We start from the raw sequence: 13973 nt of genomic DNA, 5'->3' as shown, positions 1-13973 counted from the left end.
AATTCCTTGTGTTATTTACTACACTTACATTTACCTGCTGTTTACATTCCTGTATGCACAGAATCGGATGTCATAACATCCTGTGTGACATCGAAAGTCTGTTAACTAGAATTTCAGGTTAGGATGAACAACATCAAGGGTTAAAATGGGGTTTGCAAGGGGGATAAAATGGGGTTTGCAACTACCGGTTACTGGGTAGTAAACCACAGAAATAGGACTTACAACTACCGGTTACTGGGTAGAAGGCCACATAAATAGGACTTACAACTACCGGTTACTGGGTAGAAGGCCACAACATCTGCTGGGGAAAGAATGAACAATTACTATTTATTGAGTAATTGATCACCTGAACCACAGGGAAGCAGGGAAAAAAACAAGAGGAGTTAATCTAGGAACAAACTAGAGAGACACAATGAAACAAGACTCAACCCAATGAGGATATGACTCAGGGGAGTAATTCCATCCCAATACATATTTAGGGAGGAAACTGAAGCAATAATCATCCATGAGGATATAACTCAGTGGGGAATATGGTAGAAAGGGTAGACACTTTCTGCCTATGGGGAATGACTCTATACGGAGAGATCAGACATAAACATCTACTTGGGGAAATATGTATCACCAAATAGCAGGAGACAACAAACAAAGATATACGGCAAAGAATGCAACACGAATATCCGAATGTTATAATTATGCATATATATGAGTGGTTTATGTATGACTAATGCTGACAAACAGACATATCTAACACAAACAGGTCCAAGAACCGATGGACAAACATCCGGTACTACATCTCAAGAAGAGAAAGCCAGGCCCACTGGAGAAACATCTTATCTGGTGGGGGCAACAAAATACCAGGAAACACCGATCTCTGCAGGGGATAAGGACCAATGCTATGGGAACAAGCACCAAACAGAAGCACGTCAAACAACATTCACTTCTAATCATGGAAGGAAACATCTATGCTATGGAGAAGGAGAGCCAGTCACTCCGCTGGGGAAGAAAACAACACATCCTCCTCAGAAGTTCCAACGCCAAACTAAAATCAGGTAAAGCCTTAGCTGGGGAAGCTACTCCATCACCACTAGGGATCTTAACACAGGTAAGATCCATTATAGAAATAACTCTACTGGGGAAGAGCCAAGGAAAGATATGAAACTCTATGGGGAATAACCACCAAACAAAAGTTCCAATAACCATCACATTTCCTCATACTGCTGGAGAAACAATCTCTGCCGAGGAGAAGGGAAACACTGCTCCGCTAGGGATAGGAAATTAAATATTTTCATCACCCGCTCTGCTAGGAGGAAAATTATTCGAGAAGGAGGAAGCAACAACAATCAGACTCCGATCAGGCAACTCCATTAGGGAACAACTGCTGAGGACTGAACTAGGATCAACCTGTAGGCAAACAGCTGGAAATAACCTGCTGGTGACCAAACTAGGGAAGTCTAAAGTGAACAACCCTGTTGAGGATGAACAAGAGGCAAACCTGCTGGAGATTAATGTAAGCGAATCCACAGGGGATAAGCTACAAACCAAATGCTCATGAAGGGAGTTCCTGCTCACTCTGCGGGGGATTTCCAATTTGAATGAGGAAATACCAACTTCCTCAAAAATATAGCATGCCAATTTATCAATCTATAAGGGATTTTAGGTCAATCCACACAAGGGATGACAACTATATAATCGATAACACAGATGCTAGATCCAGCATCACTGGGGAGCTAGAAGGTTGAGACCATACTCCAAACTCTCAAGGGATCTGGGTGGTGTATCATTTTCTCTTGCGCTCACTGAGGAGACAATCCTGAAAGATGATGAAGAGGATAACAAATATGCTAGGAATATGAACACATGTCTTACCCTTTTGGAGATCATACTATCCTTGGGAGAGCACTGAAGATGTCCCACTTATCCTTTTCAGTCTTTTGTGAATGTTCACTTTGTTTAAAAACAATTTATAAAACTTTATTTGTTTAAAACAATGATATTTATCAATTAAAACATGCAAACATTTATTGAACAAAAACAAATAAGAGTGCAAAGAATTGGATAAAGGCTCAAATTTATTTGATGGAATGGTAGCCTGCAAATGGCAAGACTCCATGGATATTTACAAATTTGAAATTGGTGATATATATTGGAAAAGGGCTACATTGAACATAATGACCATTTCCCCACCAACTCTGAATCCAATGTATTTGAAGCTTTAGTTGACGATGACTGAGCGAAATTCTTTGACAGAAGACGGTTCTAGGACAAAGTCTTGTCAGGATGCAGTTACTTTCCAAATCCTAACTTTTGCCTAGATTGCCCCAGGGTGAGGTACTCAATCTAGCGGGATATATATTCATTTTTTTTCATGTCTCTAAATTTTGCCTGGACCTCCCTTTCGGGTTTTCAATCCACTGAGACACTCATTTTTGCCTAAGTCGCCCTTTCGGGTTTTCAACTTAGCGAGCTATTCTGTTTTTATTTTAGGCGAAGTATTTCTTGACTGCATCTGAATTCACAGGACGAGTGAAATCCTCCCCATCCATAGTTGTAAGTATCAAAGCACCGCCAGAAAAGGCTCTCTTAACAACATATGAACCTTCATAGTTTGGAGTTCACTTGCCCCTGGAATCGGAAGCGAAAGACAAGACTTTCTTGAGCACAAGGTCACCTTCTCGGAACACACGACGCTTGAACTTCTTATCAAAAGCTTTCTTCATCCTTTGCTGATATAACTGACCATGGTACACGACAGTCAATCTCTTCTCTTCAATCAAATTCAGTTGGTCATAACGACTCTGAACCCATTCAGCCTCAGTCAACTTGGCTTCCATCAAGACTCTCATTGGTGGGATCTCAACCTCTACGGAGAGCACAACCTCCATGCCATAAACAAGAGAGAAAGGGGTTGCCCCTGTTGAAGTGCGGACAGATGTACGATAGCCATGCAAAGCAAATGGCAGCATCTCATGCCAATCTTTGTACGTAACAACCATCTTCTGGATAATCTTCTTGATGTTCTTATTAGCAGCTTCAACAACCCCATTCATCTTGGGTCTATAGGGAGTAGAATTATGATGCGCAATCTTGAACTCGCTACACAGCTCTTTCATCATCTTGTTGTTCAAGTTAGATCCATTATCAATAATGATCTTATCTGGCACACCATAACGACATATGAGTTGATTCTTGATAAACTTCACAACCACTTGCCTGGTCACATTTGCGTATGACGCCGCTTCAACCCATTTGGTGAAGTAATCAATTGCTACGAGAATAAATCTGTGACCGTTGGACGCCTTTGGCTCTATCATACCAATCATGTTAATTCCCCACATAGAGAAAGGCCATGGTGAGGAAATAACGTTCAGAAGTTTCGGGGGAATATGAATCTTATCCGCATAAATCTGACACTTATGGCATTTCTTCACATATTTGCAGTAGTCAAACTCCATTGTCAGCCAATAGTAGCCTGCTCTCAACATCTTCTTTGCCATGTCATGTCCATTGGAATAAGTACCAAATGAACCCTCATGGACTTCAGTCATCAACAGGTCTGCTTCGTGTCTATCCTAGCATCTGAGCAAAACCATGTCAAAATTCCTCTTATAAAGCACATTGCCATTGAGGTAGAGACTACCAGATTATCTCCTCAAAGTCTTCTTATCTTTAACAGATGCCCCAGGCGGGTAAATCTGACTCTGAAGAAAACATTTGATGTTATAATACCATGGCTTATCATCTTTTACTACTTCAACTGCAAATACATGAGTTGGTCTATCCAAGCGCATTACAGTGATATTGGGGACTTCATTTCAGAATTTCACCATAATCATAGAAGCAAGTGTAGCAAGAGCATCTGTCATCCGATTCTCATCTCGAGAAATATGATGGAAGTCAACCTCAGTAAAGAACGTTGAAATCCTCCTCGCATAATCTATGTATGGGATGAGGCCAGGCTTATTCGTTTCCCATTCACCCTTAATCTGATTAACAACATGGGTTGAATCACCATAAACATCAAGATGCTTGATCCTAAGATCAATACATTCTTCCAAACCCATAATACAAGCCTCATACTCCGCCATATTATTCGTGCATTTGAAAGTTAGCCTTGCTGTAAAAGGAAAATGTGTGCCTTGAGGAGTAATAATCACTGCCCCAATACCATTTCCATATTGATTAACAGCGCCATCGAATACCATGCCCCATCGGGAACCAGGCTCTGGCCCTTCATCGAGCGTAGGCTCATTGCAAACTTTCATTTTCAAATACAGAATCTCCTCATCAGGGAAGTCGTATTGAATAGACTGATAATCCTCAATTGGTTGATGTGCCAAGTGGTCAGCCAAGATACTACCTTTAATAGCTTTCTGAGCTCGATAGTCGATGTCAACGGGCAATCCTCCCAGTTAAAGCAGGCTTCTCAAAGATATACTTGATTGGATCCATTTTGGATATCAACCAAGTCGTATGATTCAACATATACTGGCGTAAGCGCTTAGCAGCCCAAGCCAAAGCACAACATGTTTTCTCAAGCATTGAGTATCGAGACTCACAATCAGTGAACTTCTTACTCAAGTACTAGATGACATATTCGTTCTTCCCTGATTCATCTTGCTGACCCAATACACAACCCATAGAGTCTTCAAGAACAGTCAGATACATAATCAAGGGTCTCCCTTCCACATGCGGAGGCAAAATCTGAGGCTCGGACAGATACTCTTTAATACTGTCAAAGGCCTTCTGGCAATCCTCAGTCCAATCATGACGTTGATCTTTCTGGAGGAGCTTGAATATAGGTGCACATGTGGCAGTCATGTGGGATATAAATCTGGAAATATAATTCAAGCGGCCAAGAAAACCTCGGACTTGCTTCTCAGTTTTGGGCGCATGCATCTCTTATATTGCTTTGACCTTGGCAGGATCAACTTCAATACCTCTTTCACTGACAATAAAGCCCAATAACTTGCCGGAACGGACTCCAAATGTACACTTGTTCGGATTCAAGCGGAGTTTATACTTCCTCAAATGCTGAAAAAGCTTCAACAAATGCTCAACATGTTCAACTTCCATTCTCGACTTTGCAATCATATCATCAACATACACCTCGATCTCCTTGTGCATTATATCATGAAACAAGGTAGTCATAGCTCGTTGATACGTGGCTCCGGCGTTCTTCAAACCAAAGGGCATCACTCGATAACAGAATGTTCCCCAAGGTATGATGAATGTTGTCTTCTCCATATCCTCAGGTGCCATTTTGATCTGATTATATCCGGAAAATCCATCCATAAATGAGAAGACATTGAATTTAGTTGTATTATCTACCAACATATCAATGTGTGGTAGAGGAAAATCATCTTTTGGACTAGCTTTATTCAAGTCTCTATAGTCCACACACATTCAGACTTTTCCATCTTTCTTAGGCACGGGCACAATATTGGCCACCCATTGAGGATATGTAGAAGTCACCAGAAACCCCGCGTCAATTTGCTTATGAACTTCTTCTTTAATCTTCACTGTCATATCAGGATGAGTTCTTCTGAGCTTCTGCTTTACAGGCACGCACTCAGGTTTCAAAGGCAGGAAATGTTGCACGATATCAGTATCCAAACCAGGCATGTCCTCATATGACCAGGCAAAGACGTCGACATATTCTCGTAGCAACTCAATCAACCCCTTCTTCACAGAATCTTCAAGGAGTGCCCCAATCTTCACCTCATGAACACAATCTTCAGACCCCAAGTTGACTGTTTCTAGATTCTCAAGATGCGGCTGAATGATCTTCTCTTCGTGTTCAAGTAGACGAGTGATCTCATCAGGAATCTCTTCAACATCATCTTCTTCGGCCTCAAATACAAGGAACTCAAAGTTGGGAGATGGTGTTGGATTATTATGTTCAATGGGTTTGATCAACCTACATAATGATTTTGGATATAAAGAGATTTTAGAATTCAAACAAGGCAAATCATTATGCAGATGAAAAGATTGATTTTATTCTCTTTTTAGGGTTTTATGGTGATCACCAATTTCATGCAAAAAAGCAAAAAGTGGAAAAATAATTTGGAAAAACAAACATTTAACATGAATTTATTGAATGAATATCATTGTATTTATGTGCCAACAATGTCATCACTTCTCCTTTTGGCATGGGAGAAGGGTTTTTAAACAAAAATGAACATTACGTGGAGTTATGGACAACTTTTGGAACGTCAACAGCGACCCAATTATTGCAGACTCCTCCAGGGATGACAAAGTTGCCAGAATCCTCCTCTGCATCATCTTCTACTATAGCAGCAGCCTCTTGGTCTTCGACCGTGTGGATGAAACCACCACTCTGAAACAGACTGTGCTTATTGAAAGTGCATGAATAGTACCCTATGCCAGCTCGAGATTTATTATCTTCCAGCTTGATCATTTGTCCTAAACCAGTAGTTACGCCATGCTCAATGGCCAACTTCGCATCATTGTAGGACACAAATGAAGAAGTTCCTTTCCTTAAAGGCTCAGCAATAGATAAGGCTTGGAACGGCGTTCCAACCTCATCCTCTGCATCTCTGTAAGAAAAGGAAGAAAAATGGCTTACCAAGAGAGCCTTCTCTCCCCCTACCACCACCAACTTCTTGTTCTTAACAAACTTCAACTTTTGGTGTAGGGTGGATGTCACGGCGCCTGCCTCGTGAATCCATGGTCTGCCCAATAAACAACTATATGATGGGTGGATATCCAGGACCTGAAAAGTGATATGGAAATCACTAGGTCCTATCTTGATTGGGAGTTCAACCTCACCAATCACAGTCTTGCGGGATCTATCAAAAACTTTGATGATCACTCCACTCTGCCTCATGGGAGGCCCCTGGTAAGAAAGTTTGGCCAGAGTAAATTTTGGCAACACATTCAGCGATGATCCTGTGTCTACCAGCACATTAGACAAGGCATCATCTTTGCAATTCATTGAGATGTGAAGTGCCAAATTATGGTCTCTTCCCTCCTCGGGAAGATCAGCATCACAGAAGCTCAGGTTGTTACAAGCAGTAATGTTTGCAACAATGCTATCAAATTGTTCTATGGTGACGTCATGATCTACATACGCCACGTCCAACACCTTCTGCAAAGCTTCACGGTGTGGTTCGGAGTTCATCAACAAAGACATCATTGATATCTTTGAAGGCGTTTGTAGTAGCTGATCTACAACATTATACTCACTCCTCTTGATGAGCCTCAGCATCTCATCACATTCCTCTTTCATCATGCTATTTTGGCCAGCAGGGACAGGAGCTCTAGCAGTCACGGCACGTCTGTCAACAGCAAGTGCCAGATTTGGACAAGAAGAAAAATTCCCCAAAGGATGGGTATCACTATCAGCAATATCAGCTCTTCTGGTGTCAGCCGGGGGTTTCGGCGGCACCGAGAAAACACGACCACTGCGGGTCAAACCACTGACATCAACAATATTCATAACAGAAATGGAGGGTAGGGGCACCTCCTTCCCATCTTCTAATGCAACAACATTATATCGATAGGGAACAACTTTATCTGAAGAGTATGGAACAGGGCCAGCTGGCTTAATAATGAGAGTAGGAGAAGCCTTGTGCTTGCTGCCATCATATCTGACAACAATAGGCTCAGGTATCCTAAATACAGGGGATATCACATTGACTTCATCCTCATCATGATTCTGAAGTATCTCGATCACACTCTGATCTAGCATTTCTTGGATGTCTTTCCTGACTTGACGACATCCTCTCTCATTGATAGTGCAAACACGGCAACTGTCATGGTCATGCTCATAGTGACTGTATCTACACAATAGTCTGTGCATCTCGACCAGTGATTGTCTTATATGGCTGACATATCTGACCTTGTACTTGCCAGGGAAACCCTGAACCATATTAACAGCAGATTTCCCATGCTCGGGCAATGGGTTCTTCTTCACATTAGGACCTACGTCCTCAAAAAATAGAATATCACTTCTAACAAGGTCTTGAACCTTGGTCTTGAGAGGGTAACAGTTCTCCACATCATGTCTGGGAGCACCAGAATGATAAACACAATGAATTTCGGGCTTATACCACCACTGAGGGTTAGTAGGTATAGCAGGTGGGTCACGTGGAGTAATCAATTTCCTTTCAATCAATGAAGGATATAATTCAGCGTAGGTCATTGGAATATGATCAAAAGTGACCCTTTTCCTATCATAGCTAGTGCTGATTTGATTGTTGTTTCGAGGCTGGTAGGCATGCTGTTGAGGACGATGTTGTTGTTGCTGATACTATTGATGTTGCTGTTGCTGGTTCTGATGCTGATAATGTTGATTCTCTCTGAAAACAAGTGCTATATGAGCCACCTGATGCTGGTTACTGGTGGGACGCATAGTCTTCCTCTTCACATAGGGTCTTCTTGATTTAACATGGGAGGTCACATCATGTGCCTCTCCATCTTTCTTCTTAGCAAATGCCCCATAACGTTTGGCAGAAGAGCCTTCTTCTCTGGTCAGGCGCCCTTCCCTGACTCCCTCTTCTAAACGCATCCCCATGTTCACCATCTCGGTGAAGTCAGAAGGAGCTCTAGAAATCATCCGCTCGTAGTAGAAAGAGCTTAAAGTCTTGAGAAAGATCTTCGTCATCTCATTCTCTTCGAGCGGGGGCACAATCTATGAAGCCAATTCACGCCACCTCTGGGCATACTCCTTAAATGTTTCTTTCTCCTTCTGGGACATGGCCCTCAGTTGGTCCCTATCGGGAGCCATATCAATGTTGTATTTGTACTGCTTGACGAAGGCTTTGCCAAGGTCGTTGAAGGAGCGGATGTTCGCACTATCCAGGCCCATGTACCATCTCAAAGCGGCACCGGACAGACTGTCCTGGAAGTAATGGATCAGGAGTTGATCGTTGTCGGTCTGAGTCGATATCTTGCGTGCATACATCACAAGATGGTTGAGTGGGCAAGTGTTTCCTTTGTACTTTTCAAAGTCAGGCACTTTGAATTTGACAGGAATCTTGACATTAGGCACGAGACATAGCTCAGTAGCAGATTTTCCAAAGAGGTCCTTCCCTCTGAGAGTTTTAAGTTCCTTGCGCAGCTCAAGGAATTGATCATTCATAGCGTCCATTTTCTCGTAGACATCTGGGCCCTCAGATGGCTCAAAGTGATAAATGGTGTCATCTACTCTCGGCAAAGTATGCACGATTGGAGGTGGCACAGCAAGGACCGGGCTAGATGTAACACCCCGATAAAATAAGATAATTATTTAAATTGAGTTAATAATATATTTATTAATTTAATTAAATAATTGGAATTTTTATATTATTGGAATTACTATTATTGGGTTATTATTTTATTGGAATAAAAGTAGAAATTAGTAAAAAGGTTCCATTTGGTAAAAAGAGTTATTTTCACGTGAAAAGGGAAAAAAGAGACAGAAAAGTGGAAAAGGGCAAAGAAAGCCAGAGAACAAGGGTTGAAGGAAGGAAAAGCTTGAAGCTCAGAGATTTGCCGGATTAACTCAGGTAAGGGGGGTTTATCATCGTTTAATGGGTATTATGGGATAATATGTACTGGGTAGTGATAAACCATTGATTTACCTCTGATTTGAATGATGTATGATGAAATTTGTGAAATATTGGATGAACGAAAAATTGGATTATAAATGAAGGAAATTCGTAGGAATTAGATGTAATAATGTTAGATTTTGTGAAATCGAATAGGGTATGAATTATGTTAGAGGATATGAACGAATAATGTGTAAAATTGGACTGTGGAAGGTTGAATTGGATAGATCTCGTAGCAGAGAAAGCCATAGCAGATCTGGAAATCTGGTTTCTGGTCATACGCGTATGGCACTAGGCAATACGCGTATGAGATGGCATGGTACGCGTATGGCACTAGGCAATACGCGTATGGATGAGGAAGATGATGTTTTGAACGTAGTTTGGTCTTTGTTGGTACGCGTATGGGGAAGTGGTACGCGTAGCATACGCGTATGAGATGGTGTTACGCGTATGGGATTTGGCTGAGGAATGGGCCATACGCGTATGGGGTTAGGCAATACGCGTATGGGCAGGATTGTGATTTTCCTGAGCTGTTGTTGTGCAGTTTTTAACTGTTCAGCTGAGTAACGTAATGCAGATGATGTATGATATATTAGGGATCATTTCCCGTTGTTTTGAGTAGTATAAGTATTAGTAGAGTGTGCTAATACTGTGGTTGTTATTTGGCATGATATGATATGCTTATGTGATAAAATACTGCTGATGTGTGATAGTATGCGTGATGTTGTGAATGTATCAGTTATGTGTGCATTGGTGAATAGACTGTTTTATGGCTTAGAGTGTGAGCATATATCTATTCTTGAATTGTTATTGATGATGTAGCATTGCTAGGTGATTAGCATGCATGTTGTGGCCTTTATGGTGGTAGCTAATTCCCATGGTGAGGAATTAGTGATGAGTTATTGTGGATTGTTGTTGATGTTTGCATGCTAGGTGATTTAGCGTGCATAGCATAGCCCTTGGGGTGGTAGCTAATTCCCATGGTGAGGAATTAGTGATGTGAGTCACTAGGTCTCAAATGAGTGGGACTAGTGAGCTTGGTAGCCGTACCTGGATTTGGTCGGTGAAGTTGAACTATATGTTCACGAATAGTCGGTACCGCATGCATGGAGTCTCATTGCATAATATATGTATGTACGGCGTATAATATGAATGGATGTATTCCAATATTATACGTGTGTTTTATGGTTGTTTTGAGTTTGAGTATGATGATGGTGATGATTATGAGTTGATATTACCGTTGCATGAATATGTGTAATCTGATTAGGGTGATGATATGTGTTATATTACTTAGCATTACATGATATTTTATAATGCTTATTATATCGATTGAGGAACTCACCCTTACAACTATGTTTTCAGGTAACGAGCAGTGATTGAATAGAAGCTAGTCCTGGGAGTCTAGTGTAGTCCTTAGTGGGTCATGCTCTGGTAGATGTAACATCGGGATGGGATGTTTTACTATGTTTTCTTTTGGTTGTTGAACAACTTTACATGTAATGTAGTACATGATTTGAATGTTGTTATTCGTATCCGCTGTGAATTATGCAAAAGTGTCTTATTTTAATTAAATAAATGAGCATGACAGGATATTTTGATGATTGGTGTGAAATGATTGTGTGACACCCTTCAGGGCATAATTACTCTGATTGATATTTTATTATTTTAATTAAATATTTGGGGTATTTAGAAGGGTGTTACATTAGTGGTATCAGAGCATGGTCGGTCGAGTCGAGTCGTAATTATTCTGTTTCCCCTGTACGGGATAGGTGTTGTGTAACCCTATCAGTACTTATTGTTTTAGCTTGTTGGGTTTTCAGAATAGAGATGGCTGGAAGAGGTAGAGATGATGCTGCAATTGCTGAGGCTCTGGGTATGCTAGCTGGAGTACTTGGAGGAAATCCGAATGTTGTGGGAATGGGAGCTGCTCGTCAACTGAGTGAGTTCCAGAAGAACAATCCTCCAATGTTCAAGGGAGCATACGATCCAGATGGTGCTCAGAAGTGGTTGAAGGAGATCGAGAGGATCTTCCGAGTGACTGAGTGTGCCGATAACCAGAAGGTCAGGTTCGGTACGCATATGCTGTCAGAAGAAGCAGATGACTGGTGGGTTGCTACCCGTACTGAGTTGGAATCTGCTGGGAATGCTGAGATCACTTGGGCTGTATTCAGAGAGAGATTTATGAGGAAGTACTTTCCAGAGGATGTCAGAGGAAAGAAAGAGATAAAATTCTTAGAATTGAAGCAGGGTAACAGGTCTGTTACTGAGTATGCTGCTAAGTTCACAGAGCTGTCAAAGTATTATACTCCCTATAACGAGGCTACTGGGGAATTTTCAAAATGTGTGAAGTTTGAGAACATGTTACGTCCCGAGATCAAGCAGGCTATTGGATATCAGCGGATTAGAGTGTTTTCTGATTTGGTTGACTGTTGCAGGATTTTTGAACAGGATTCCAAGGCTAGAGCAGAGAGCTATCAGCAAAGGGTTGATAGGAAAGGCAAGAATCAGAATGATCGTGGGAAACCGTATGCAGCTGGCAAAGGTTTCCAGAGACAAAGTGGGATGAAGAGGCCTAGTGGGGGAGACTCCAGTGCCCCTGCTAAGTGTTACAAAGGTGGTCAGGCTGGACATCGTTTCCATGAGTGTACCAGTGCTGAGAAGAAGTGTTTCAAGTGTGGCAAGGGTGGTCACTTGGCTGCAGAGTGCCGGTTGAAGACTATGACTTGTTTCAACTGTGGAGAGGTGGGTCATATCAGTCCGCAGTGTCCTAAGCCGAAGAAGGAGAATCAGTAAGGGAGGCAAGGTCTTTGCTTTATCGGGTTCTGAGATTGCTGCAGATGATCGGTTGATCCGAGGTACGTGTTATATTAATGGCTTTCCTCTTGTAGCTATTATCGACACAGGTGCTACTCATTCCTTTATATCTTTGGATTGTGCTGTGAAACTTAAGTTAGAGATATCTGAGATGCGTGGTGGTATGGTGATTGATACTCCTGCGAAGGGTTCAGTGACTACTACTTCGGTTTGTTTGGATTGCCCTTTGAGTATTTTTGGTAGAGACTTTGGAGTGGGCCTAGTGTGTCTTCCACTAGTGCAGATCGATGTTATCTTGGGTATGAACTGGTTGGTGTTTAACCGAGTTTCTATCAACTGTTTTGATAAGACTGTGATCTTTCCTGAGATTGAGGAAGGAAAGAGTTTGTTTCTATCAGCGAGGCAGGTGAATGAGGCAGTAGCAGATGGGGCAGAGTTGTTTATGCTGTTAGCGACTTTGGAGGCTAAAGATAAACTGGCGATTTGCGATCTAGCTGTGGTGTGTGATTTTCCTGATGTGTTTCCTGAAGAAGTGAATGAATTGCCGCCAGAGCGTGAAGTTGAATTCTCGATTGATTTGGTACCTGATACTAGACCGATATCGATGGCTCCGTACCGTATGTCTGCTGTTGAGTTAGCTGAATTGAAGAGTCAGTTGGAAGATCTGTTGGATAAGAAATTTATTCGTCCGAGTGTGTCACCGTGGGGTGCACCAGTGTTATTGGTTAAGAAGAAAGAAGGTACTATGAGGTTGTGTGTGGACTACAGGCAACTGAATAAAGTGACGATCAAGAATCGGTATCCTTTGCCGAGGATTGATGATTTGATGGATCAGTTGGTTGGTGCGAGTGTGTTCAGCAAAATAGATTTGAGATCTGGGTATCATCAGATACGTGTGAAAGCTGAGGATATTCAGAAGACTGCTTTCAGAACAAGGTATGGACATTATGAATATTCTGTAATGCCTTTTGGTGTGACTAATGCGCCTGGAGTATTTATGGAGTATATGAATAGGATTTTCCATCCGTACCTAGACAAGTTTGTTGTGGTGTTTATTGACGATATTTTGGTGTATTCGAAATCTAAAGAAGAGCATGCTGAGCATTTGAGAGTGGTGTTAGGAATTCTACGAGAAAAGAAGTTATTTGCTAAACTGTCTAAGTGTGAATTTTGGTTAGAAGAGGTTAGTTTTCTTGGACATGTGATTTCAAGAGGTGGTGTTGCTGTTGATCCTTCTAAGATAGAAGCGGTATCTAAGTGGGAAGCTCCGAAGTCGGTTTCTGAGATAAGAAGTTTTCTTGGACTTGCAGGTTATTATAGGAAGTTCATTGAAGGATTTTCTAGGTTGGCGTTACCGTTGACGATGTTGACTAGAAAGGGGCAAGCGTTTGTTTGGGACTCAAAATGTGAAGAAGGTTTCCAAGAGTTAAAGAGAAGGTTAACTACTGCTCCTATTCTGATATTACCGAGTTCGTCGGAATCATTTGAAGTTTACTGTGATGCTTCATTGTTGGGTTTGGGTGGTGTGTTGATGCAGAATAAGCAGGTTATAGCCTATGCTTCGAGACAGCTGAGGGTTCATGAGAGGAACTATCCGACACATGATTT

This window comes from Lathyrus oleraceus, chromosome 6 (assembly GCF_024323335.1).
Source record: "Lathyrus oleraceus cultivar Zhongwan6 chromosome 6, CAAS_Psat_ZW6_1.0, whole genome shotgun sequence".
NCBI lineage: Eukaryota > Viridiplantae > Streptophyta > Magnoliopsida > Fabales > Fabaceae > Lathyrus > Lathyrus oleraceus.
Note: the sequence above shows the minus strand (reverse complement) of the source record.